Source organism: Lathamus discolor, chromosome 2 (assembly GCF_037157495.1).
Source record: "Lathamus discolor isolate bLatDis1 chromosome 2, bLatDis1.hap1, whole genome shotgun sequence".
Lineage (NCBI taxonomy): Eukaryota > Metazoa > Chordata > Aves > Psittaciformes > Psittacidae > Lathamus > Lathamus discolor.
Window position 1 is genome coordinate 15889279 of NC_088885.1, and position 25501 is coordinate 15914779.

Sequence of the window (25501 nt, forward strand, 5' to 3'; positions counted from 1 at the left end):
TGCATATGGAAAATAATTTTCTGCTGTTCAGTGCAAACTTGGGTTCTGATTATGCAATGACACATGCACTGCTTTAATGAACTCCAATGCAGCGGCATGTATTGAGGAGCATCAAATAAGCATAAGTGAAAAGAATGAGAGAAATAACAAATGTATGACACAAAACCAGAGTAAAAACTCCCATTGATTTTAATGGACCTGGGATTTCAGCCAGAATGTTCTCCATGATACATTATCCGCTTTTAAAACCGTTGCATCATGCCTTAAAATTTAGCAAAAGTGCTTCTTGAAATGACATGTGAAACCACTGCATTCTCAGGCTCAGAGTCAAGATTAGTGTAAGCTAATCTATTATTCACAGCTCTGGAGAGGCTTGGTATGGCTTTATCTTCACGATTTTAGCTTCTGCTTTTGTCAGACTATTTCTCATCTACTAAAAACTCTGCAGCAGTGAGTACAGATCTGTACAATGGACAGAGGCGTGAGCATTATGTTTGTGAATGTTACTGTACTTTGAGCTGGATAACACACATTTAGACATGCTGCAGGGGCTCTCATGTTCAGGAAAAAAGGCAAAGGTATTTATTCATCCATCATTCGCATTATTAGTTGGAGACTTGGATTTGGCAGTGGTGGCTGGAGAGGCGCACAGGACTGGAGTGGTAATGTCTTCTCTCAGTTACAGCTCGGATTTGGGACATGACTCATGCAGAAGGCTTCCAAATGTAAAATACTGCTACCTACAGATGTGCATTATACTGGGGTTTCTCAAAAGTCACTTGATTTTCTTCAGTCACTGACCACTGATTTCCAATATGCTACTATGTTTCAGTGTTTTGAAGATGTATTTGTTTTAGTGTTATCAGCTGCTGGGAACCTATGCACTGCCCACTCTTAAAAGCATACCTCAAGATGTGCAGTATGTCCTAATGTATTTTAGGTATAGTTTTAAAAAATAGTACTGTAGTAACATAAAATGTAAACTATATTAAAATATACACATATATATAACTATATAAAATATATTTAACTATTTTAACTATAATAAAATTATGATAGAATTTTATGTAATTCTCAAATGTTTTTTCCAGCGTAAGTATGATAAACTGTAATAAAAGTGTTGTTCCAGTTTTAATTATAAGGTAAAACTTGTAGCTGAAGATTAAGGAATAATAATTAGGGTTGCATTTTACTTTAAGAATCCATCTGCTTTGGGAGCATGCTTCCAATTAAGATTCAAGAAGGTGGTTACAATGCAAGATAGGCAAAAGCACGTGGTACAGAGGACCAAGCTGTGACTTTCTGTGAAGTAAGGATGAACAATATTGCACAGAATGTTATCTTTAACTTAAAAAGGTGGAACAGTTTTATGATAGAATGATAGAACTCACTTCTATGAACAGAAGACTCGGTTTTCCAAGAGTCCTCCTCTGTCACCTTAATGAAATAGTAAATTGGGGGGGGTGGTGGTGTTGTAGTTATGTTTCTGTTTTCTGTGTGTGTTGGCTTTTGTTTGCTTGATTTTTGGTTTGTTTTGTTTCCATTGTGAAACAATCAGGATATTATAAGAATTACTATTTAAATCTAATTTGAAACTGGAGTTATACAGGATGGAAAATTAATTATCTCATTAGTTGGAGAACTTTTATGGTATTCACACAATAAGTAAAGACAGTCATAAGCATCAATCAATATTATAGAACATTTTAGAACAAATATAAACAATTTATATTATGACAAGTTTTAGCACTACTTATTGATAAAAATTATATATATGAACTCAGTGGCATATCATTCTAAAGATTTGTGTTGGTGTAATTCTGTACTTCATTATTATAATAAATTTGCATTAAAACTGCATTATAATGCTCTAATTGTGAAATTGCCATTATGTTAAGGTTATGAGCATCATAATGCAGTGTTTTATCAAATTATTATCTTTTCTAATGCTTAAATTTCCATGTGTCTTAGAATCATAAAATTAACTGCTAAAGTTAATAAATAATGATAGTCTAAGCAAGCCAGTGGTAAGTCAGAAAAGAATCCAGGTTTCCTGAATTCCTACTGACTCTCTAAAAATTAGAAAAAGTTGGTAACTCTTTCTGTAATTGCAGAGATAAGGTTTTGATATAATTTTGGTAGAATCTGAAAGTGACAAAATAAGATCAAGTGTCAAATGAAAGCTTCAAGATACAAGGATGTAATATAATACTTTTATTCAGGTCCACTGGAAATCTTTTTACTGACTTGAATAAAACTTTAATCAATTCATAAAATGTTCTGGAATTGTGTATGAATAGCTCCATTAGTTAAATAATAATCCTCATAACATCTTCTAGTTTAGAAATTTGCCAAATCAAACCCTAGGTGTCTCCTAAAAAACCCACAGACATTCAGGAGGACTCCATAAGTTATAGACCCCAAATGAAGTGACTCTGTCATCTGCATTTGTAAGAAGATATGAACGGATCTGCCGGGCGATCAGTGCTAGGTTAGTGTAAGAGTATCTGCAAAACATTAGTATTTTGGAAAACAATAGAAGTTTAAAAATGTCATTTTGTTGTGCATTAAAATGAAATTAGGACCTTCCTGAAAAAAATGCTGAAGAAGACAAATGAGGCTAATCCCTTTTTCCCTGTCCGAAGCTTTGCGTAGCTGGCCCAAAAAGAGGATAACAAGCTGAATCAATGGGATTTGAACCTGTCTTTCCCATATCCTTCAGGGCATGCCTGAGCACTCAGCAGCCATCTATTTTGAGGAAAAGAAGGGAGCATTTCTATTTAATTCCCACCCCCCCCACCAAAAAAAAAAACCAAAAAAAAAAAAAAAAAAAAAAAACCAACCTCAGTTCTGAATCTGAGAAGCCTTCTTACTGGAACAAATACTTTCCCACAAAAAGGTTCTGTTTTAACAAGTCAGCGTTTTCGGATACAAACAAATACATTGTGGGAAATTCCCACCAAGCTTTGCTTTGTTGTCCTTCAGAAAAAATCATGTAAGAGAGAATTACTGGAATGGCATTTACAAAGGGATGCACATATTATCCTCTCTAGAGTCCAAGCAGAGTGACATGGTGTTATCTAGGACAAAGACTTTAAGGAATTTAACCTTTCATCTTTAGGGCAGTAGAAATCCCTGATCCTAGAAAATCAGCCAGAGATAAATAAACAACCAAATTCTGTACCATCCACTACAAGCCATGATTTAATCAGTTTGTAGTAAATTTAATGGGAATTGTGCTGAAGCTCGCCAACAGACTCTGGAGGACAGGAACCAAGATGTAGCAACCAAGAGGTTATTGACGTAACGGACCCAACTTTCTTGACCAATGTGTCCTAGAAATGGAAACCGAGGGTGACATCGCTCAAATTGGTGAACAGCTACTTACGTAAGTAGTCTCACTGAATTCAAACCTGTCCTAAAAAGGCACTTGGCAATCTTCTAGCTGCAGCAATGTGAGAAGAAGACAAATAACCAGAGTAAGAACTATGTGCACTCATTGCACCTCCTGGGAACTTCTGAAGAATTTCTGAAGAAGATTCCTCTGTTTCCTTATTCTAAAGAAAACAAGTATCCTTGTCCTGTCCAAATGTTGAAGAGATGAAATGAAGTTTGGCACCTTAGGTTCAGAGCATTAACAATTACTTAGACTTTCACCTCTGCTCAGGTCTGATTTATGGCTTTCATCTTGCACGACACAATTCAAAGCACCATTTGCTAGATCCACGGGAAGAGTCTTCAGGCCAAATCCTTATGGCAACCCACTGCTCCTCTGGCTTTCTGCACCATCAGGAAACATCAGTGAATGCCAAACTTTTGCAACTGCAAAGGAAACAAAGGGAAATGAATATTCCTATCTACCATTACTTTCGTAATTGGTTGTACAGGGAAAAAACAATCTTACCAGGAAATCCTCACAAGTCTGAACCACATCTATAAGCGTTGTTTGCTTGCCAGTTCTTCTGATGAACCACAGGAAATATACTCCAACTCCAGCACAGACTGTTCAGAGGAGAAAAGATCGGCTCATTAGCACAGTCACCTACAGGCAGTAGGCACACACACAGAATGTTCAGCCTTTGGATGGGGTAGCGCAGATGCAACCAAATGGGATTGCCTGACACGACTGGGTTATGTATTCTTATTTATGTTGATCCTATAACCCTGGCTGTGGTTCCTTATCAATGCATGCGTGACCTTGCTAGAGCAGGCTGTTAAATCCCAAGCTCATGTGCATGAGAAACCTGGATAACACAGGTTCCCCTGCATGCAGCTTTCCAAAGAACTGTACTTCTGGCTGGAAGATAAGTAGCTCTTCAGTAAAAACACTAATTGCTGCAGTGATCAGTTAATAGTCATTGAAAGAGGGGTGCAATTGCTGCACAGGACTTCCGAGGCGTAGTAAACCACAATTAAAGCATGCCTTTTTGGAAAAAGATATGATTTTGTCAAAGCTAGCTGTACAACACACCATGAAATGTATTAAAATTAATAATCTGATTCAATAAACTGAACAGTGTATTTAAAACTAAATACATCAGAAATTAAATTTGGTATATTCCACTGGACTGAAGGTTTCTGTTTCTGCCAGCTAAATTCCCTGTCATTAAATGGAGAATTTCACTAGGTTTATCAGTTTCTTGTCTATAAAATGTTTAGTAAATTTATGTATGCCGCACTCATCTGCTTTCAAGTAAAGGCATTAGAAGCTGTCTGATTAAAGGAATTTTTTGTCCTTGTCATTGAAATCCACAGGAAGATTTCTGTTAACTTCATCAAACAAAGGAGGAAACCTTTGTAAAAGTTTCCTTTTGAAACTGATTACCTGTACTGTAAGCTAAGTGTTGCTCTCTAGATCCCACCATGGCACTCTCCTAATCTTGCGAGTTTAGGAATAGCCTGTCAAAATTCTGAAACACCAGGGATTCCTAATCACGAGCAGCTTGTTCCAGCCAGAATCATATTTCCTATGTTGCAGGACAGCAGTGCTTCATTTGCACCTCACAGAAATGGTCTTTTCCTCCCCGATTTCTCAGCTGAATGCAACAGGACACTTCCTCTGGCCCTTAGCAACAGCCCTTAGCAAGGGCTGACGGAGAAGAGCAAGGAGCAAAGCCAGGACTAGCAAAGAACTATTGATTCGTGAATGAAAGAGAACATTTTCTGAAATAAAAATTCAGCTGGTCACAATAACTCTAGGACAAGTCTGAGTTTAGTGGCTGGAAGTAAAAAGGACAGACAACTTAAACTGACATTGATCTCGCTGTCATTCCAAGGGTAATATTTTCATTATGATAAAATGTTCTTTAACAATCTCTCTGGTGAATTGGGCACAAATATGCTTTTCTTCTGCATTGGTCCTGCCTATCTTCCTGTTCCACCTATTTTTATACTATTAAAAAATATTTGTTTAGGCAATGCAAACAAAATTCCCCCCTCTCCCATATGTTTAAGTTCCCTTACCATTTGTGCTATAATGTATTACAAGACCAGCAAGACAGCTGAGACTTTTGTTTCAAATCAGTTTTTTTGTCTCCTTTTCAGTCTTGACTCAGAAAAGCGATCATAAAACTTGCCCAAAATGTTCGTAGGCATGTAGGATGTGGATGCAAGTTCTGCAGCACCCCTTCCCAACAAACACACAGGCAGAGGAGCATGCATGCATACATACAGAAATGCAAACACACGTAGGTGGACAGACAAGTGTGTTGTGTCCAGAGAAATATTTTTGTGTTTGTTAATATGGAATAATTAACACAAAGTTGCATATATATATATATGTAACTTCTTCAGACATTTTTAAACCTTGGTCCCTAAAAGTCAATAGATAAAAAGATGCAATTACAAATAACCCTATGGATTCCCATCTTGCATGAATTTCTGTGGCTTCCTTCTTCGTCAGGCAGTAATTTGTCTCAGTAACATTTTTCATAGCAGGGAAATACTTTGTGTGCCTTTCAACACTGCTCCAACAATATATAGCAGTATTGCATGACAAAATGTACTAGTAGCGGAGAGACAACTATTACTTGTTATTTTAAAGCATCAACAGTGCATTCATGGGCTGCACAAAAGACAGTCTCTCTGACTGAAGTCCTGTAGAGTGCCTGTGAAGATTTACGTGATCTTTTTCTGCAGCTTATGATGTGGCAGAATGACCAGTTTATGGTGTGGGTGGAACTTTGTTCAACACATGAAAATGCCTCCACTCTCCAGATTATGTTCTCCTGTGGTAGGCAGTAATGGTTTCTTGCCTTCCATATGGCCACCATGTGCCAGCAGACACCAAATTGGTATGTGGGTTAAATGTAAAATAACCACAAGAGCTCCCAAGCCAATAATTACAAAGCTCCTTTTGATATGGTTAGTGTATCATTATCTGTACTGTGCAATAATGAAACAGAGCTCTTGTTGTCCCTCTCTTCTCCTTCAGTAGCTGGGGAGCTTAGTGCAAAACTACCACACACAATTGATGTTCATGAAATGCTTTTAGGAACTGTCATAGCAGCAGCAAAAAGCACACCAAGTTCTTAGTTCTAATTAGACATTAGCTTGAATAAAATGCTGTAGGGAAGAAGAAAAATGAAAAAGCCTTATTCTGTGCATTCACTGAAGGCACGTATCTTGCATCCTGCTCTGAGTTGCCCAGTCTCTGGGGTAGATCAGCTGGTCTGGAGAGCTGCTCAGACGTTTAAGAAGGCCCTCTGTCCATTTAAAGCCTAAATTATCCATTTTTAGCACTCAGCACTTGGGCGTACAAGGAACACACGGCTCTGTAAACACTGCTAGTTTCCCACCTCTATCCAGGTGCAGTTCAAGGCTTGGATGTGAGGTATTTTATGATTTCGGCCTTGCCACAAGTTTTTCAAAAGCTAGTCCTTGTGCTTTTACCCGACAGCTGAGATAAGCTGGGATTCAGAAGCTAATGCCTTCTGGATAAGCCTAGCTAAAGGCTTAGGACAGGTTGCTCTCAATAAAGTGCTCATGGCTACTGCTTTTCTTTGATGCACTAGATCCCAATGATCCCAAGCTTTTTGCAAGGGTTTTTTACAGATTTGAGATTTTTAGAAGGTGAATTTACTGGGAGGGGTTTGTTGAACAGAGAGTGCTTACACTGGCTTTTCTCTTAGACTTGGTAAATTAGGATTATTACTGGTCATGGTATTTTGTGTGTGATTATGACTGCCCTGCTGTGTTAAATGAAAACAAATAGGACTTCTCACTCATTTGTCTTCTGAACACGCAGTTCGGAACATTCTAGCTATCTGATCCAGGATGGGCTTCCTACTCATCTTTTTGCAACATCTATAAAGTAATAGATCAGCACAAATCTGTCTTTATCTGAAAATACACAAACATGCCCAATAATCAGGAATAGAGAAGCTGGTACACATATAAAATCCAGTTAGAAAGTAACTCACACAAAAATGATTTTCAGTTTTGTCACCCATTTATCATTTGTAACAACTGACTGTTTCTGATGAGCTTTTATCATCTTCTTCCTTACAGTGGATGGAGTACGTTATTATTGCAGTGTATTCATTATACACTAGTAGTCTGTCTAACGTACACAAAGAAAAGGTATGTGTATATATAAATGTGTACAGGGGCAGGGCTCTAAGGGGTCTGTTGTTAATGCTCTGTAACGGGTCATCAGTGTTTCACTTGGTTTTGTGTTACTTTCTGGTGGAAGACTTACACCTGAGGGAAGTGAAAGACGTCTCAGTGGCAGCTTCTCCAGCTGTGATTTCCCACCTAGGCTGCTCTGTACAACCAACAGTGTGGCACCTCATTGAGAACCATGTCACATGTGAAGACAGGCTGCAGCTCCTTCTCAGGTTTTGTATGAACAATTCCAGCTCGGCTTTGATCTTTATTAAGACTGTCAGGGATCCCTTGCACAAAAAAATCTTTCTGATTTATGCTGGTAATTTGCACTGAATTACCACTGTGTTTGTAACTAAAATGCTGGCCATATTATTTCTATATATTTTTTTTTCCCCAATGTGCTATAAACTAGTCACTGGTTTCCTGATGCAGACAGCTCCCATGGGTATCAAACACCCTCTAAGTACTAGATTTTTGCACTGGCTCTCTGATTTGGCTGACAGACATGCAAAATCACACACTGGCAAACTGCTCCAAACCAGGTTGGCAGAGATTGAAAGCTGTTACTATCTGGAGTCTGTCCAGAGATAGATGGGATTACAGTAAATTTGGAGTCTCAGTGAAGTTCCTGGCTGACCAGTATCTACATCACAAAGCCACCACTATACACTTCGCTTGGCAGTAATTAGTACTTTGTTAACCATCTCCATAGGGAAACTGTTAGCAAAAAGCACAGGAAAGACCAGAAAGAGAATAATAGGGCAAGCAGTTTAATATCTGGAGTAGCTATGTGCAAATTTAAGTAATATGTTGAATAAATAGGAAAACTGAAAGTCTTCATATGCACAAACCCATGATATAATAGGTGCCATGAAGTCCTGATGGAACACATCAGGGAACTGGAATGGGGAAGCAGTTACAGCCTTTTTCCAGAACAGCCAGGACAAGGCATTTAAACATGTATACTTGCTATCCACTTCAGAGAGAGATAAGAAGCTGGCTTCTTGACTGCTTTTGGGTAGAAATGAGCAAAGAAAAGAGCAAGATGGATGTCTTGTTGGAGGTCTTTCAGAGAAAACTATATTATGAGAAAGAAGAAATATGTGAGGCTCTTTGCTTGAGCAACTCACAGGGATGTTCAAGAGCCAGCCTCACCCCTACAAGGCACTTCAAATAGCATAATATCTACTGAAAAGCAATAGATGAGGACACAGGTAGTTGTCAGGGTCATGGAATATACAGAGGGCAGGTTTCTTCTTAGGAGAGGGGGTGAGGAGGAAGGATATTTGGGGATGTATCTAAACTGGATTTGATTAGGCTAATAATGAGGGGATTCTTGAGAAGGTGGAAGGTAGTCTTGGTGAAAGCAAGTATGAAATGACAGACCACTATTAAAGGTGAACCAGGAAAGAACAGGTTTCTAAAAGTTTGCAAGCTGGGGTGGGAGCCTCTTGAGAAGGTAATTGAAAGGATAAAAGAGTAGGGGACCATGGCCAGATACTGAAAAAAACCCCCATACTGAAGGTTCTACAATAAGGTGTTCAAATACAAAGGGAAGAGAAAGCACAATTGCAGGTTGATGTGGTGCTCTAAGGCATTCTTTAGGCACCTGGAAATCAAAGCCTTATAGAAGTCCTGGAAAAACCAGGACACCTCTCTATGACTGCCTATATAATATAGAAGGATAAAGCAAAACATTTGGGCACACCAGGAGTTACAAGTAGCAGGAGGCAACCAGAAAATGTTACCAGAACATAAGATGACAAAGGAAGTATATAACAAAGGGAACAAATAACAGAACACAAAAGAGGCCAAAACGTTAAAAGCCTTTGTTGTTTCAGTCTTCAGTAAAGAAGTTAGTTGTGACCAATACTTAATAAAATTAGTTTGAACAAAATAATAGGAGGCAGGCCAGAGCAGAGAGAGAACAGTTAGAAATATTTACCTAAATCAGTGATATTCAAGGCCTGACCACATTCCCCCAGAAGTACTGGAGGAACTAGTAACAGTAATGTCTGAGCCTTTAGCAGTTGCCTGGGAGTCCATACAGGGTGAACCTGAGGGATAAGGGGGATGTGGACCTGAGGGACAAGAGGGGAATAAACATGATGTAATAAATACATCTAACACCTGTCTGTTGAAAAGGAATAATGAGATATAGGGCAGTCAGCCTACCTTTGACACCAAGAAAGACTCCAACAAGTCAGTATACTTGCAAGCATTTGGAGGATAAGGTGTCAAAAAGTAAAACCAAATCGCACCAAATCAGATTGATTTCCTTCTTTCCCCAGATAACTCTCATTCATAGCATTCCATAGGCTGTATCTTTATTTTAGCATTATTTTACCCTTTGTGGCATTCTTATGAACAAGTTGAAGACTAACTGAAGATGTTATCTGGTTAAGTGCCAGAAAAATTGGTATCTAAAAGAGTGCACACAAAAAATTGCAGACACTCAGTTATGACACACACAGTGGTTATTTTAAATGGGATCCCATTGGCAGATCTTGTCTATCTGGTATCTGCTTGATACGAGTGATATGGGTGGTGGAACAGAGAACAAACCTATAAAATTTGCAGGTGACAGTGAGGAATGGGGAGGGGAGAGCTTCCAGGTGCTTTGGAAACCAGGATCTGAATTCAAAGTGCTCTTCACTCTGAATGAAGCATGAGATGGAGTTCAGTAAAAACATACCTAAAGCATTAACACTTGGGAAGGGGAAATCAACCGAACATTTACACAATAGGAAACAAATGCATTATTTTTGGGAGTACTGCAGGAAAAAAAGAAAGGAACTCAAAGTTATGGTGGATTTCAAAATCAATGAATTAATAACATGGTGCTGTTGCAAAAAATGCTAGTCTTACCTTGGAAATATATTCAGAGCAAGACCATGTATAAGAAGTGGGAGTTAGGAAATCATAGCAAAAGTCCTGTTTCTAGGTCCGGGCACACTTGAAAAAATAGGCAAACTAGAGAGAATCCAGAAAGAATTGACAAATTTGATAAGAATATATGAAGAAATGTAGCAGAGACTGCCTTCTTCTAGAGAGAGGAATGACAAGGGGCACGACTGCAAGCTGCCAGTACATAAGCTTGTCACAAAGAAGGAGGGGAACTGTTTTGTAAGACATAAAGAAAGGAGTTTCATTGGCAGCAAAGGGGATTCAGATCTGATAGTGAGGACAAAATTCTAGCTCTGGAGCCACTTGAGCAAACTCCTTAGAAAAGGCTATGGAGTCCTCCCTCCCTGGAAAAGGACTGTATTTTGAACACATACAGCAGCAAAAAGTCTACAATAAAACAATATAACATAAAATAAATTTTCTTTCAGAACCAGGCATCCCAGGCTCCTTTCCCCTGACAAATTGAAGGATTACTGGTAGCCTGCTTCACATGTTTACACAGCACTATAATTATCATTACCTACAGACACGTTGGGTTCTGATTTGTCCTCCACTGAATGATTGGTATCCTAGTAACAATTTCTTTGATTTTTTTTCTATCAGATATTTTTATCTTTGCATCATTTGTCAAACTGCACACAGTAGCAAAGGCTGAGGACCTTTCATGCTGTGTAAGGTCTATGTCCTATCATGACAGATAGCCTTTGTGGTGCTCATCAGAAGCTCTTGGATGATACAACTTGTTGTGCCAGTTCAGAGCAGTCATTTCATCCGGTTTTCCTTCTCTGCAGTGGCTGTTGCCTTCACAGTATGCTCTTAATGAGCAAAGAAATCAGAGAACAAGAAAGATTGCTTCAAATCAATTTTGCTCCCTCTCCCTGTACTCAATACAGTTTGGCCAGACCAAACTACGTGAGTCTTAATTAGAAAATTATCACTAGGCAAAGGACATGATGATTTCTTCCCATACATACATCCGCTGTAATCCAGCAAAAGCCACTATTTCCAAGGTCCATGACTTCCTAAAGCCACCTCTCTCTTCAGGAAAGAAAAGCACTAACCCTGAAGTATCCCTATATCCCCCCTGTATCCTACTTTGTAGGGATTTTTATGTTAAGAATTTGCTTCTGGAGCTTTATCTTGGGAGGTTGTCACCAGGGCTGTCACATGTCCTTCTTTGATAGAGGCCAGTGATTGTACTAGCCTCCGTTATAATTTCGTTGTAGTGACTGATACCTTCTCTATTAATACAACTCTCCTAATGGGAGTTAAGGTCAGATGAAATCTCTCCCTGACTGAAGGGGAAGGAGGCTGCATGAGTGCAGGAATTACTGGAATGTGAGGTGATGGACAAGATTTAATAGACGAGACAGGGTGCAGGATGAGTTGAAATGCTCAAGCTCTTAGTTTTGCTGTGTTTTCCAGCTCCTACTTCTCTTTTGAGAGGCTGGAGTTTTTTTCTCCCCCCAAAACACCCTGCTACCTCCAATTTTTGTCTGAGTCATAACATTACTGCATGGCTAAGGAAATCAAACAGGGAGGTCTGCAGGCTGGACATTGAACACAAGCGTCTTCGAAAAGGAGTGGAACAAGTTTTTTGTCATTGGTAGCTGACCATGGACCCTTGCCCTCACCTGCAGTTTCTCCTTGTCTTTATGTTCTTTTATCATTTCCTAGAGAAGGGCTTATTGCTTCAACACCCGATCTGCTTCCCTGTTACTTCTCCCAGGGGTGAGTAGACAAATTCAGGATCTTCACTGACTGCCATGAATGAAGAGACTAGTACAAACCGTCATCTTTGTCCTTCCTTGCTTACAACCTGTGCTCTCTGTGATGGCACTGTTAACCCATCCTGAGCTCCTCCTCAATGTCTTATATCTGGTTTTGATTAGTACAGAATCTCCAGGATTAAATTCTTCCCATACCCTGGCTAGAGGCTTATGAATCCTGAGTGAGAGCTGCTGTCAGATAGAGTATATCAGATGGGTATGATGAGGAGCCAGATGACTGCGTCATTAAAAGCACACGTTTTCTAGGTTATAGGTAGAGCTAGTTTCTGCCTATGGAAGCACCTTAAATATACTCTTATCATAGATGATTTGAAAAGATGTTTAGGGCCAACACTATTAACACATGTATAAATTAAAACCTATCACAAGAATGTCTAACCACAAACATGGTTGCCCAAAATATCTAGACAATTCTTCTTTTCTGTGGATAATATCAAAACAGAGAAATCAAAATTTGATGGAAAAGACACAAGTTTCAGTTGTGAATGCTGCCACATTTCAGAGATCTCATATTTATTGCTTGACAATGTATCGCGAGTAAGACACTGAAAGTAAACTGTCCAGACTTTTCCAGGAGTCATCTCTGTTGTGCTGTCTCTCAGATTTTCTGCCATTTCATATGGCAGCTTGTTAACAGAGATTGAGCATTGGCACTTGCATCACCTCCACTTTAATTGTAATCTTTTTTAGTATGGGACCAGATCAGTATGAGTGCAAGAAAAACACCAAGAAAAGACTTAAAAGAAATGGAAGCTATCCAGATGGCAAAGAAAGATACAATGATGGGGAAAAAATAATCCTATCCTGCCCACATTAGGTCTTAGAAACTTGCCACTTCAGCAGTAACTTCTGAGTAGTTCGATCATCGTCAGTGTCATCATTATTCGTCTGTGATAAAACCATGGCAAATGATTGCAGTACCAGAAGAAAGATGCCATTAAACTCAGTAGTCTTGCTGTGCACTTGTTTAGCTATTGTACACAAAAGATAAGATAGTCCCTGCTCAAAAAGCTGTGTTTCTTTCAGAGCAGACCCCTAAAACTAGGACAGTGCAGGGGACTGGGTCACCTGTTAATGTGCTCCACAGGTGGGACCATGCGCGTGGTGCTTAGAAACATCCAGTCTCAGAGCTGATACGTCCAAGTGCAGATGCAGTTGTGCTAGCATCCACTATCACTTTGCTGGATGAGATAAGGGGGTAAGGAAAACAAAGCAAAACAGAAGCTATAAAATCAACTTGATAGAGTCCTTGAGAACCCCTACCTCTACTGTGGTCAAAAAAGAAAAGAAAGTAGATAACCTTGTCTCAACAAAGTTGGAGTGTGGTTATAGGGCTGCTGTGGTGCAGGAAAATGACTTGTTCGTATAAATGTGCTGCGCCAGGTTATTATGCTTAGTTAATTTATCTTATACATTGTCGTAGGTAAAGACACTTGCTTATTTATTTTTTGTTTTGTTGTGGGGTTTTTGTATCAGAAAGTGGCAATCCGCTTTATCAAACTGTAGAATATGAAAACCAGATGCCTTACATATTCTTTTGACTGTTATGTGTTTCCCTGCACTTAAACATTATCATTTTTCTTTAATCAAGACAAAAGCATTTCCTAATCTTACTTTTGGCCCCTAAACAAAGAAAAACAAAGTTTGGCTCAGACAATGGGGGATTTATCAATTGTTAGAGCCATATAATCAATAATTTTCAAAGGGAAGATGTTGATATCTGGACAGTTGCCGAGCACCACTCTGGGAAGGAGGAAGTTTGTAGGCAATCTTTGAGGGGTGGAGTGCACATCTGTCTTTGTGCTAAGGATAACTGGTGAACAATGATTAAATCCAGTACTTCTATTTTGTCATTAGTATTTAAAAGCAAAGCAAAACAAAAGTCTGCTCAGGGTGAAATTCTGCCTCTTATCATGCCAGTGATGAAACTCCCATAAGCTTTATTTGGATCAGGGCTTCACCCATGTATCATGTGTATCACAAGAATGAATTGCCTCTTAATCTGTTGTTTCCTGCAAGCTGCTTAGACAAAAGGGCTTTATTCCTTTGACATGTCTTCTTAACATAGGGAATATCAGAGGCTGAAACTTGCAATAGGGAAATGAAAACAGGAGAGAAACTTGACTTCCGATTAGATGTAAGAAGAGTCACAGTTTTGTGGCAATGAAATAATCCTACTGAATGGAGATATTGCTGATGCCTGTGTGTCTTTGTTTCAACAGAAGAAGAAGCTGAAAAAGAGCAAAGAAGCATTGATAAGTTGCCCAAGCAATGTCCACTTCAAGTTCAACTGTTGGTCATGGAACACTGATCCCTATTATCTCTAGTACTCAGAAAGCAAATGTACTTAGCAGTCTGATGCAAGTTTTGCTTTGATTGAGTTACACCAGAAGCCTAGTACCTGCAAAGCTGTGGCCAAGATAGAAACCAAAGGTGCAAAAATATATCATGTTCCCAGTTCTTCTGTAACTGTGCAGTGTAATCTGATCACAGGAGAATGAATATTTTTACATGACATGGCATCATGAGAGAAGGATATAATTTAAGCTGCGTAACAGAGGCATTCCCTGTCAGTAAATGGCTATGTGCATTTTTGCCTGGGCACCACCAAGGGAGAGACGTGCCCATCTAAAAAAGAACCTAAAAGGGGTAATGGGGTCAGGCAAACTTCAACTCCCAGAAAAATCTTGGAACTATTTATAGGCATCTAGAGTAAACAGTGAAATAAGTAATAGCTGCTACTGATTTGTTAAGGACAAAATAAACCAAAGCAATTGAATGTTTTGGTAGGTAGTAGACCATGTGAATAGGGAGAAGGAATAGCTGCCATATGTCATGACTTCAGTAAAAAAATTGACACTCTAAATGATCAAGCCAAGTTAATATAAAGAAATGAACCTACCAAAGGGTAGAATCATAGAATCATAGAATAGTTAGGGTTGGAAAGGACCTCAAGATCATCTAGTTCCAACCCCCCTGCCATGGGCAGGGACACCTCACACTAAACCATGTCACCCAAGGCTTCATCCAACCTGGCCTTGAACACTGCCAGGAATGGAGCACTCACAACCTCCCTGGTCAACCCATTCCAGTGCCTCACCACCCTAACAGGAAAGAATTTCCTCCTTATATCCAATCTAAACTTCCCCTGTTTAAGTTTTAACCCGTTACCTGTCCTGTCACTACAGTCCCTGATGAAGAGTCCCTCCCCAGCATCCCTATAGGCCCCCTTCAGATACTGGAAGGCTGCTATGAGGTCTCCACGCAGCCTTCTCTTCTCCAGGCTGAACAGCCCCAACTTCCTCAACCTATCTTCATACGGGAGGTGCTCCAGTCCCTGATCATCCTCGTGGCCCTCCCCTGGACTTGTTCCAACAGTTCCATGTCCTTTTTATGTTGAGAACACCAGAACTGCACACAATACTCCAGGTAGGGACACAATTAGCCATAAAACTATTGAGGAAGTGTTTGTTAGGTATTCAAAGGTTCTGTCTGAAGGTACTTTTCATCATTTTTATTTGTAAGGTGGGAGAATGTGCATGCGTTAATATTGCAGATGCGAACCTGGAAGGTTGGAAGGAAAAGAACTGAACAGGATCTTGGCAAATTGAAGGAATGATCTAGAAATAAGATGCAATCAAATAAAAAGATTTTACTGTTAGGGGACGGTGATTAACTGCACAAGGAAAGAATAAGGGGTAACTGGGTCAGGAAGAGTTTTGCAGAAAAGGAACTGGGGCTTGTTGCAGATCACAAATTGAATAAGAGTCAACGTGCTCACACTGTTACGAAAAAGCAAATATCACCATGGAATGGATGAAGAGAATTATTCTCTGTAGGACATTTGAAGTAATCTTCCGTTCTACTCAGCATTAATAAAACCTCAGCTGGAGGCCTGTGTCCAGTTTCAGGAAATTAATCTTCAAAAATTGGTATAGACCAATAAGGAAGAGTTTGGTTTAAGGGTCCTAGAATTGGGGATGCTTCATCTAGAGGAAAGAAAAATTAGGAACAAGATAAGTCTTGACGTATTTTACAAAAGACTACAGAAAGATGATCTATTTCCCATTTAGGACAGAGCAAAGAATAAGCAAAGGGTTAAAATGAAGGAAGAATTAAGCTAAACATTAGAAAAACACTTTTCCTGACTTCAAGTCTAGCTAAGTACTGATCTCTACCGCTGGAAGCCTTTTAGTACTCAGTTATTCAAACCACTGTGGCATAGGTACATTAGATGCTCTTTTTGAACACAGTTAAGAACTAGGTTATTTTCACAGGTCCCTACAAGCCTCATTGCCTGTGGTGCTGTGTTCGTTTGGAAAGGCCCAAGTTGTTGAGGTCATATATATTATCAATAAATTGTACCAAAATTCAAATATTTTATACCCATATGAAAACTGTGTGTTCCACATCTGTTTCTGTAATAGCTGCTGTAATAAATTTTACCTTCTAGTTAAGTGATGGCAAACATTTCCCCTTGCCACACAAAGTAGCATTTTGTCATTATTATTTTCCAAGGCTCCATTTAGGGTGGTATTTTCTGAAACAGGCTCACTTTCTAACACCTGCAGATGCATTCATTTTTCTAATGATTTTGAAGAAATGCCATTGAAACCCATTTAGTTTTGGCATGACAGAAAAAGCTAGAGAGCTTTGCTTGCTACTTTAAGAAGGCAGTGATTCATTTTCTGAGGATAAATATACCAGTAATACCGTAGTAGGCAGTAGAGAGAAGAACCTTTTGATTATCTAAGCCATCTCTTGCTAAGGCAGGGCTGTTTTTTACTGAGCATTTCATAGCAGTTTTTAATGATCGCTACATATAATGGTTGCATATGGCTGGAGGGTAACATTAGCTTGACACGCAGGGTGATATGAGCAGCCCTTTTATGTTTTATGGGTGCCTGTCATGCTGTTACTCTTATATAGTTCTTTGAACACAGTATATAAAGTACATATGCCAAGAAGAATCTATGTAGTCATTCCAAAAGAGCAAAGGGAAGGGCAGGAAGGAAATACCTGCCCGTTAGATACATCAGATGAAAATCACTTCATTAATAGCGTGTTCAAAGGCTAAAGGGGAAGGATGTTTGCAGCCAGCTATCTCCGAACTCTTAAAAAGCAACTCATACAAATGCATCAGCATAATTGGAAGTGGGGATCCTTCTCTGCCAGCACTCCAGATGATGGGTCTGTCTCGTTTCCCACATCAGTTTCTGAGGCAGGTCTGTCCAGAGCTAATCCTGATTTGCCTCAGTGGGGAGGAAGAATCCCGATTTGCCTCACTGGGACCATTCTTCTCTTTTAGCTCTTGAAGACCTAGTGATTGTGTATCAGCACCTAGGAGCTACTCAGAAATGTGAGAGTGTAAGGTCCTATCAGCCGTTGGTTTGTTTCATGTTTCACAACTTGCAATGGAAGAAAAGGAGCACTTTACAGCACAAGAGACATTTTTCTTTATGTATCTGTACACACAGATGCTGGGCCGTTTTCAGCCCATTACAGCTGTCTAACACAGTCACCACCACTGCGGTGGCAGCCGAGTTCAAGGGAGCAATGAATGATGCAGCCTCCAGGTACTCCTGCCAGACTTGGCTTCTCTGCCCAGGCTGGCTGAACATCATCCTGCGTTGCCTTTTGCCAGGTTACAAGCACCAGCCTACCTGATGTGCTTTCTACGAGAGCTACAGGTTCTTCCTGCTGTGACGGCAGTGAGCAATGACATGGGTGTCACACAGCAGCAGCTGCAGCCTGGGCAGCTCCCTTCGCCACTGCCACTTGCTACACCTTGTCTTGTGCTACACCTTCCCCACAGCACTACTACTGCCTCTGAAACTGAACTGGGGAACTCCGCTGGGTTAAAAATAACCTTTTCTTTTGCTGAGTTATTTTTAGCTTGGATGAGTTCCCCGATCCAGGTCACCACATAGCTGCACAAATAGCCATGCCAGGATGTGCCAGGGTAATTGTGGGATGGAAATAAATGGCTGGAGGATGGAGGGAGGGAGAAAGTCTGATTGTGGGGAGAAGCAACTAAGAGCCTTCTCAGAGCTTCTGAGCAGGCTCGGTGTGGTTCCTTAGCCAGGATCTTTCTGGCCAGAGTGGGGACAGGAAGGCCAGCATTCAAGGTGCAGCATTTTGTATTACTGGTTTGTGTCTTGGAAAAGCTGGATGTCATTGTCTCTAAAGCCATCACGAAGTTGAACAAAGTACCTTGTCACTGGCTTTATCAGCTGCCTTGCTTATGTGGTGCGTATAGGCTTCACAGAGAGCTGGTTATATGCCAGTTTACAGTATGATATCGTGAACTTTACAGAGTATGGTTATAACTTGTATCGTCTGTAGTATCTAATATCAGCTGCTAGAAGTTGCAATTCATGTTTAAGTGCATAAAGTAAACAGTGTAGATTAGGTGAAAATGGAATCATCCCACAGGCTGGTTAAGTATGAGCGGACCACAGGAGAGCTCACTCTTCAGGTTTTCAGGCTGAAACAAGGCTGCTATGGCTGGTTGCCTGGATAGTCCAGAGCAGGGCTTGTGAACCAGCCCAGATGGCAAATGGAAGATTATGAGACTGTGTTAGTAATAAATAAGAATCAGGAAGTATGATGCAAAGTAAAGGAGGGAGAGAGACAGAGGAAAGTCAGCTGCTTCTGCATGCATGGGAGTTAGTGCAAGCCAGGTCATCAGCCCTCAAAGCTGGTAGAGCAGCAGAGAAACCACTGCCCGGAAGACAAGAGACCAAGCCAAAACACAGCAGCAGGAGGAGTGCCTTGTTCCCAGCCAGCCTTCCTCAGACCCAAGAGTAGCCCTTGGAAATCAGAGTGCTGCGGGAAGGCACCAGCCCCAGTCCTGACAGCAGAGATACCTCGAGACTTCCAAGTAAGCCGGAATAAGCAACTGCCACGATATCCGGTTATTACACTTCAGCTGGAATCGCGCTTCATGCCTAATCTACCTACAGCCTTTTGTTTCTAATCTAATAACCAAAACTCTTACATGAATTCCTGCTGAATAAACTATTGCCACTTTCTGCTATTAAGGCTGTCTGGTGCTGCAAAGTGAGACAAAACAAAGGTGCTGCTATAGAAGTACCAGAGTGAAATAAAGTGATGATACCGCAAGAAGACTGCATCCCAAGGCACGTTCATGGCCAGGCACTTCTCACGGCATGCTGTGTTTTGGAAAGAAGTTCCTGCTGCCAAGCATATCCTTTGCCCCACCCCATTTCTTTCTACTGAAGAAAACTTAAATACCATCCATAATTGCAGGCAAATCCCCAAACTTTCAAGAAGAAAAGTCTGAAAAATATGACCCAAACAGAAACTGGAAATTGGAACATTTTTTTTGGATGAGGTCTTACTGGAAACTTGCCTTTTTAGAAATGGGTTTGTGGCAGCAATGTAAATAAACCTTGTAAATTCCTCACCTTTCTGAAAGGTGGCTAGTAGGGAAGCGATAAATTTTCTGTTTATTATGTATTTTAAAGCAAGATTTTAAAAGTTTAACTTCTCAGTTTAAACTGTGTTTCCAGGTGCTCATAAGGAAGCTTCATCTGAACCCTTAAATAGGATTTGGAGGCATAGGAGGTATCCTTCAGCCAGGTCTCAGAAGCCCACAGTAATGCATCTCTCAGAGTCTCACTGCTCAAGGGTGGCAGAATGAACCCTTAGCAACCTCAGCCGTGTTCCCGACTTCTGCTCCAGAAGCTGTTCCAGCATATCAGGAGGCTGTGATCAGCACGATGGCAGTTGACACAGTGGGGACCATATTGCTAATCTCCCCATTTTGCAGCATACATGTGTTCTGCGAAGCATTTTCTGCTCTGAATCAGGATGTTTGGGACTTCAGATCAAATGTTCTTACTGAGAGAGTCAGCCAACTAATCTCCATGCCAGGAAATGAAGCCATCTGATGTCCCGAGGTGAAGCTATGGGAGGGTGTATGAGTCCAGAACAACTTGAAATCTGTTTTCTAAATAAATCCTCATTGGTTCAGAGTCTTTGAGCAGCACGGGTAGAACATGTTCTACCACAATCAGTATTGCCTTCTCTTTATTTCCAGGCCTTGTCCAGGGGACAAATGCAGAATCTGCTATTTACTGGTATGATTTTACAGAAATTCATCTTTCTAAAGCGGTTTACAAAAAGTCCTGAATGCATCTGAAGGCAAGAGAATAACATTTTATACTGGCAAGTTGCAGTTTGCTGTTCTGTCTGTGGATCCTGTGCATTGCAATACCGGAAATAAAGATCCTGAGAACGGAGAGAAGCTCTGTACTGATTGTTTGGCTCTAAGGACAAACTGCTGTTGGCAATGGCATTAACCTCAAACAAATGAAAACTCTCAGCTACATAAGTCTGTTACCATTTTATTTGTCTTGCGAGCACAATAGGTCTCTATCCTCCAATCTTTTAGGGAATGAGGGAAGTTCAAAACCCCTCTCCTCTGAATTTTGAAGACATTTCTACTGCCTTGAAGCTCGCTTCTGAAAAGAGTACCTCTGTAAGATAAGGACGTGCTGGCACAGACAACTTGTGCTTCCCAAAAACTATACAATTTCCAAATGGAGAGGTGCGAAGGGAATATTTATAGGACTTTGTGTGTGAATGTGAGGTGTCAGTAAAATTTGATACAAAGCTGTCTCTCCCTTTGATGAAGGGAGCTTTTCTTTTATGAAGTCTCTAAGCTGTTTCCCAAATGATTCAAGCAGTATGTACCAGGACCAGGAAGACTACTGAGGCCGTTGCTTATAATGGTTTTATTTAGAAGCAAGCCATCATTAAGCTACTTCTGATTTAACTGCAGCCACTGAAAACTTCAGTTTCTCATCTAAGTCTATCATCGAGGATCCTGGTTATTGTCCAGAGGTACTTATATTCCTCCACTGGCTGCAGAAGGCCCCATATGATTATCTTAGTGTGAAGACACATAACATGAGTTGATAAATCTGATCATGGCTGGTGCCAAAAGAGAAAGAAGATCCTGATCCCTATTCTCAGTTCTGCTGCTGACTCCAGTTTCCACGTCAGCTTACCTTGTGCCTGCTCTGGCATCCAGCAGACTCCTCCGTAGTCCTGCTCAACTCAGGAGGCCAGGAGAAAACTAAAGGCATCAGAAAGCTGTTCACAGCTCTCTGCAAGGTTCATGAGCTGCACTGGTCCAGTGGAGAGCCCAGTGAGTTGCAGAGCCAGTTCTGTGACAACACCATGATGAGATGATAAAGATACCTAAGAGCAGTGAGGTCACCTGCTTCTGGTATTTCATAGGAAGCTTGGACAATTTTGGAGGAATTTGGACAATTTAAAAAAGTAGGATGTAGATACCACATCATGTGGAGATGCTTGGAGTCCAATAAGGAATTTTTGTGCACAGGAGCCAATTGACCAGGATAAAGACGCTGAGGAAAGATGCTGCATTCCCAAGCCACATTTCTGTCAGTTTGTATAAGGGCTCAGAGGGCAGTGGGTTTGCATACATGGCTTGCACTTGCACGGAGACCAAAAGAGCTAACTGTGAACAAAGCTGAGTACATACTAGGGACTTCTGGTGATACCAAAATACTGTCTTTGCAACTAAGAGATCCAGTTAAGGTACCAATGAAACAGCAAATCTTCTGCTAATCGGACTATCTCCACTACCAAAGCCAAACCTGCAGGACAGGGGGAAAAGGCACCTCAGGAACGAGGGGCACCAAAGTGAAGCCAGGTCACCTCTGCCTCACTCCATACACAGCTCATGGGATTGTGTTCAGTGCCTGCGTGAGTGCCAGTAGCACCATTCTGGGGCCTTAAACCATCTTTATTTGGAGAAACTGGGAGGATTTATGGACTCTATTGTATGTGGAAAGAAAGACCTCTGTCTTTTTCGCCTTTGAGGTTTACACTCTTTCTTCCCCTTATCACTAGAAGTTTTGCCAGAGTAGAGAATGAATTTCACCACCAAAACACTAGACAGCTGTGTAAAAGAAGAAGGATTTTTCCAAGGAGGAAGCTCAAATGTTTCTGCCCAAGGCAATTCAGGATCAAAAGGAGGACACATTGATTTCTCAAATAAAAGCATTTTCAGATGAGAGTCCCTTACTCTTTGGAGTTTTTTAGAAAATGCTTTGCAGATGGCACATCTCTCCTCAGTGTGACTTCTCCTTCCAGACACAGTTCAGAGGCAATGCAGCTTGAAGATTTATGTTCCAGCTTAGTAAATGAATATATTACAGTGACTACCTCCTAGGTAAATAACAGCAGTTTCCTTATGAAACGATCAAAGGAAGTGCTAACAAAACCCTGCCACTGGCACAATACAAAGTACCCATTTATCAACTATCTGCAATTATTTACACAAGAAGGTCCCGCAGAGCCCAAGGAGGCACACGGTGCCAGCTCTGATGCATGGCCACATAGACCTGGAGCGGAGGGGCAGTGAGAGAAGCACAACCTCTGTGTCCTGTGGACACAAATCTACATGCGGGTGTTGGTGCTGTTCTGGGGATGCTGCTCAATGAAAAGGTCTGTTTCAAGTGCACTACTCCATACAGATCAATAGAAAAATGTGCGGATTTGGCAAAACATACAGAGAAGCACACCTTCCAGAAATTCAGGCAAAATCTCTACATCCGAACTACAGCTTCCAGATGTATCTCAGAGCACCTAAAATTTATTACTAAGATGAAAATCATATTCCTTTACTGAGCTCTGTCCTGTCTTTTCCGGCTGTGTTCTTGCCATGATTTATGTACAGAACTTGTGCTCAGTTTAATGAGTGAATTCTATGTATGAGAAAAGATGAGATACACAATTCTTGAAGTTAACCATGATCAAGTCCTGTCTAGTGTAAAACTAAGTTTGTTTTAATAAGAGCTGTTAAATGATAATAAATTGTGTCAAAGTTATGTTTGCCATAACAACTATCTTATGAAAAGCACTTTGCAATTTTCATTATTTGTGCATGCTTATTAAATGAATACAAATAACACGCACAAACACATAGCAGTGGTTGGGGCAGTTCAGTAAATGGCAGTGTGGCATAAGGAGACATTTAACAGCAATAAGTTGTAGACGGCATGACTTGAAGTGTGCCTCATCTCATTTTGGGATGCTAGCTCAGTAGTAATGCAACAGGAAGAGGGCTGCCTGCTGAACCAGCAAGGTTCAGCCTGCTGAAAAAGCCTGCTGAAGCAGCAAGGTCTTCTCTGCATAGAAATGAGGGGTTTCACTCTAGGTCTTCTCTCAAAATGCTAACTTCCTATTGTGCATTTCTGTGAAACAAGGTCACAGTCTCGAGGGCTGTATGACATTCATGTGTACACACTTCAGACTGCTCCAGCAGGAGTACATGCCAGTGCTTTGGGGAAAGGATGTGGTTTTCATTTCAGTGTGAAAACCCTTATCAATGCGCTAACATGTGTGGAGCCTCAGGAGACTGTTTGGCAGGAGAATTATATAGGAAAAGGTACAGTACAGCCTCATGAGAAAGGGAATCTATGGCAGGTGGGTTAAATACAAATATCTGAACAGTACATTGCTATATAATTAAAAAACCCTCTAATAGTACTGTCTTGGTGCACAGAAGTGGTAAGGACCCAATTCCAAGCCTAGTGCAGTTAATAGCAAGGTGCCCACCGAGTTAATGAATTCTGAATCAAGAACACTTTTGGAATGAAAGAGGGGCTGTAACTGGATAAGCCAGAAAAAAATGTGTTGGCAGAAAATTCTTTTCACCATCAGTAATGAATTTGTTGACAGATATTGTGTAGAACTGCACATGGACATTGCCTGTACACGAATGATTTAACCAAAAAATTACAACATACACCCTTTCAGAAGACTATAAGATGAAAATAAACACCATGGTGAGAACAAAGCATCGCTGAGCTCCACAATTCCTCATGTTTCAAAGGAGACTTACACTAAGAAAATTTACAGCTGAAAATTTCATGGCTATGCTCTCATAAATTTAGCCTTAACCAAGAATAACAAAAGCGCTGTTGTACCTAGAAAAACAGCTTTAAGTAGCAAAGCAAAATAATTACCGGGCTAGTTTCTCCACCATGTAAGGCAGTTGCAAAGATTCAAAGACAGGCTAATTCTGCAGGCTGGATTTCTTATTTTCATTTAAACTGCAGCAACCAACGAAAGGGGAGGGTTTCAGCAAAGGAGAAAATAATTCGAGATTATACTTGTGAAAACTATTTGAAATTTACAGAAAGAAGTAGTTCTGAAAAATTACCTAGGGGTTGTAACTGTACACGGTTGTTCTTATAGGAGCTCGCAGTTGGGAAGCGGCCGGCCTAACCTGTTTCTCCTGAATGCAAATTCTTCACTGACGCAGTGGAACGGGGTTGTATAATGTCCGTGCTGGAAGGGGATGGGCAGCAACAACCTCACAGTTTGCATGCTGAAGGAACAGGAGTCTGGCAACTGTGTAAGCACAGTTAAAACCCCTGACTGATCTAATGCCCCTTTCATAGCTAAGGCAGGGAGCAAAGTGCAGAGATCAGGAAAGACAGAAGTTGTAGTCGCAGCAGTGAGGTAACTACAGCCATGGGGAAATGGGCTGGACTCAGTTTACCAGTGTCTAACTCTGCTGGGTGTGCTATTTCTGTGAACAAAACACAGTGGAAGGACAGGAAAAAACAAGACAATATGTCACTTTTCCTATGTTGCTGCCCCTGCTTGATGGTTTCATCTTTTCTTATTTAACTTGTGAAGTGCAGAAAAGTGGTCCTTCTTGCACCACTTTTAAAATTTTGTTAACCCATCTTCTATGACATCTGACAGACACCTGGTTTCAGAATAGTTTGTTCTTCCAGTTATACTCTGTTGAGGTGGATTTGAGCTGATGTGCAGCATCTTAGACTCCCACATTTTGCTTCTGTAGAGTGAGCTTGGAGAGCCAGTCCTGAAATCAAGCACATCTCTCTTTCTATGATCTTCTATGATCTTTCTATGATCATCTGCTTTCCTATGATCCGTGTGCAAATCAGTGATTGCCCCCCAATAAACGTGTATTTGTTTATCATTCTGAATGCAAACACCACAGTTCAGGGACCCCTTGTTATAAAACATATAACCTCTGGGGACATTTAGTTTACCATAATAAACAAGATCCTTTTCAGTCAACCATGTCTGACAATGCTGAAGTTGACTTTAGCCACTTGTTTTTTCCATAAATCTACCATTTAGGTTCAAAATTGTGG

General features: G+C 40.6%; 1 long non-coding RNA gene across 1 annotated transcript; it reads right to left on the reverse strand.

Moving 5' to 3' along the window:
• Window positions 1-2848: 2848 nt before the first annotated feature.
• LOC136007732 (uncharacterized) lies at window positions 2849-24728 on the reverse strand. The gene is made up of 3 exons (XR_010609835.1): window positions 24532-24728; window positions 3905-4002; window positions 2849-3822 (listed from the first exon to the last, which is right to left on the reverse strand). It is a non-coding gene; the product is annotated as an uncharacterized LOC136007732 (long non-coding RNA).
• Between the last annotated feature and the right edge of the window lie 773 nt (window positions 24729-25501).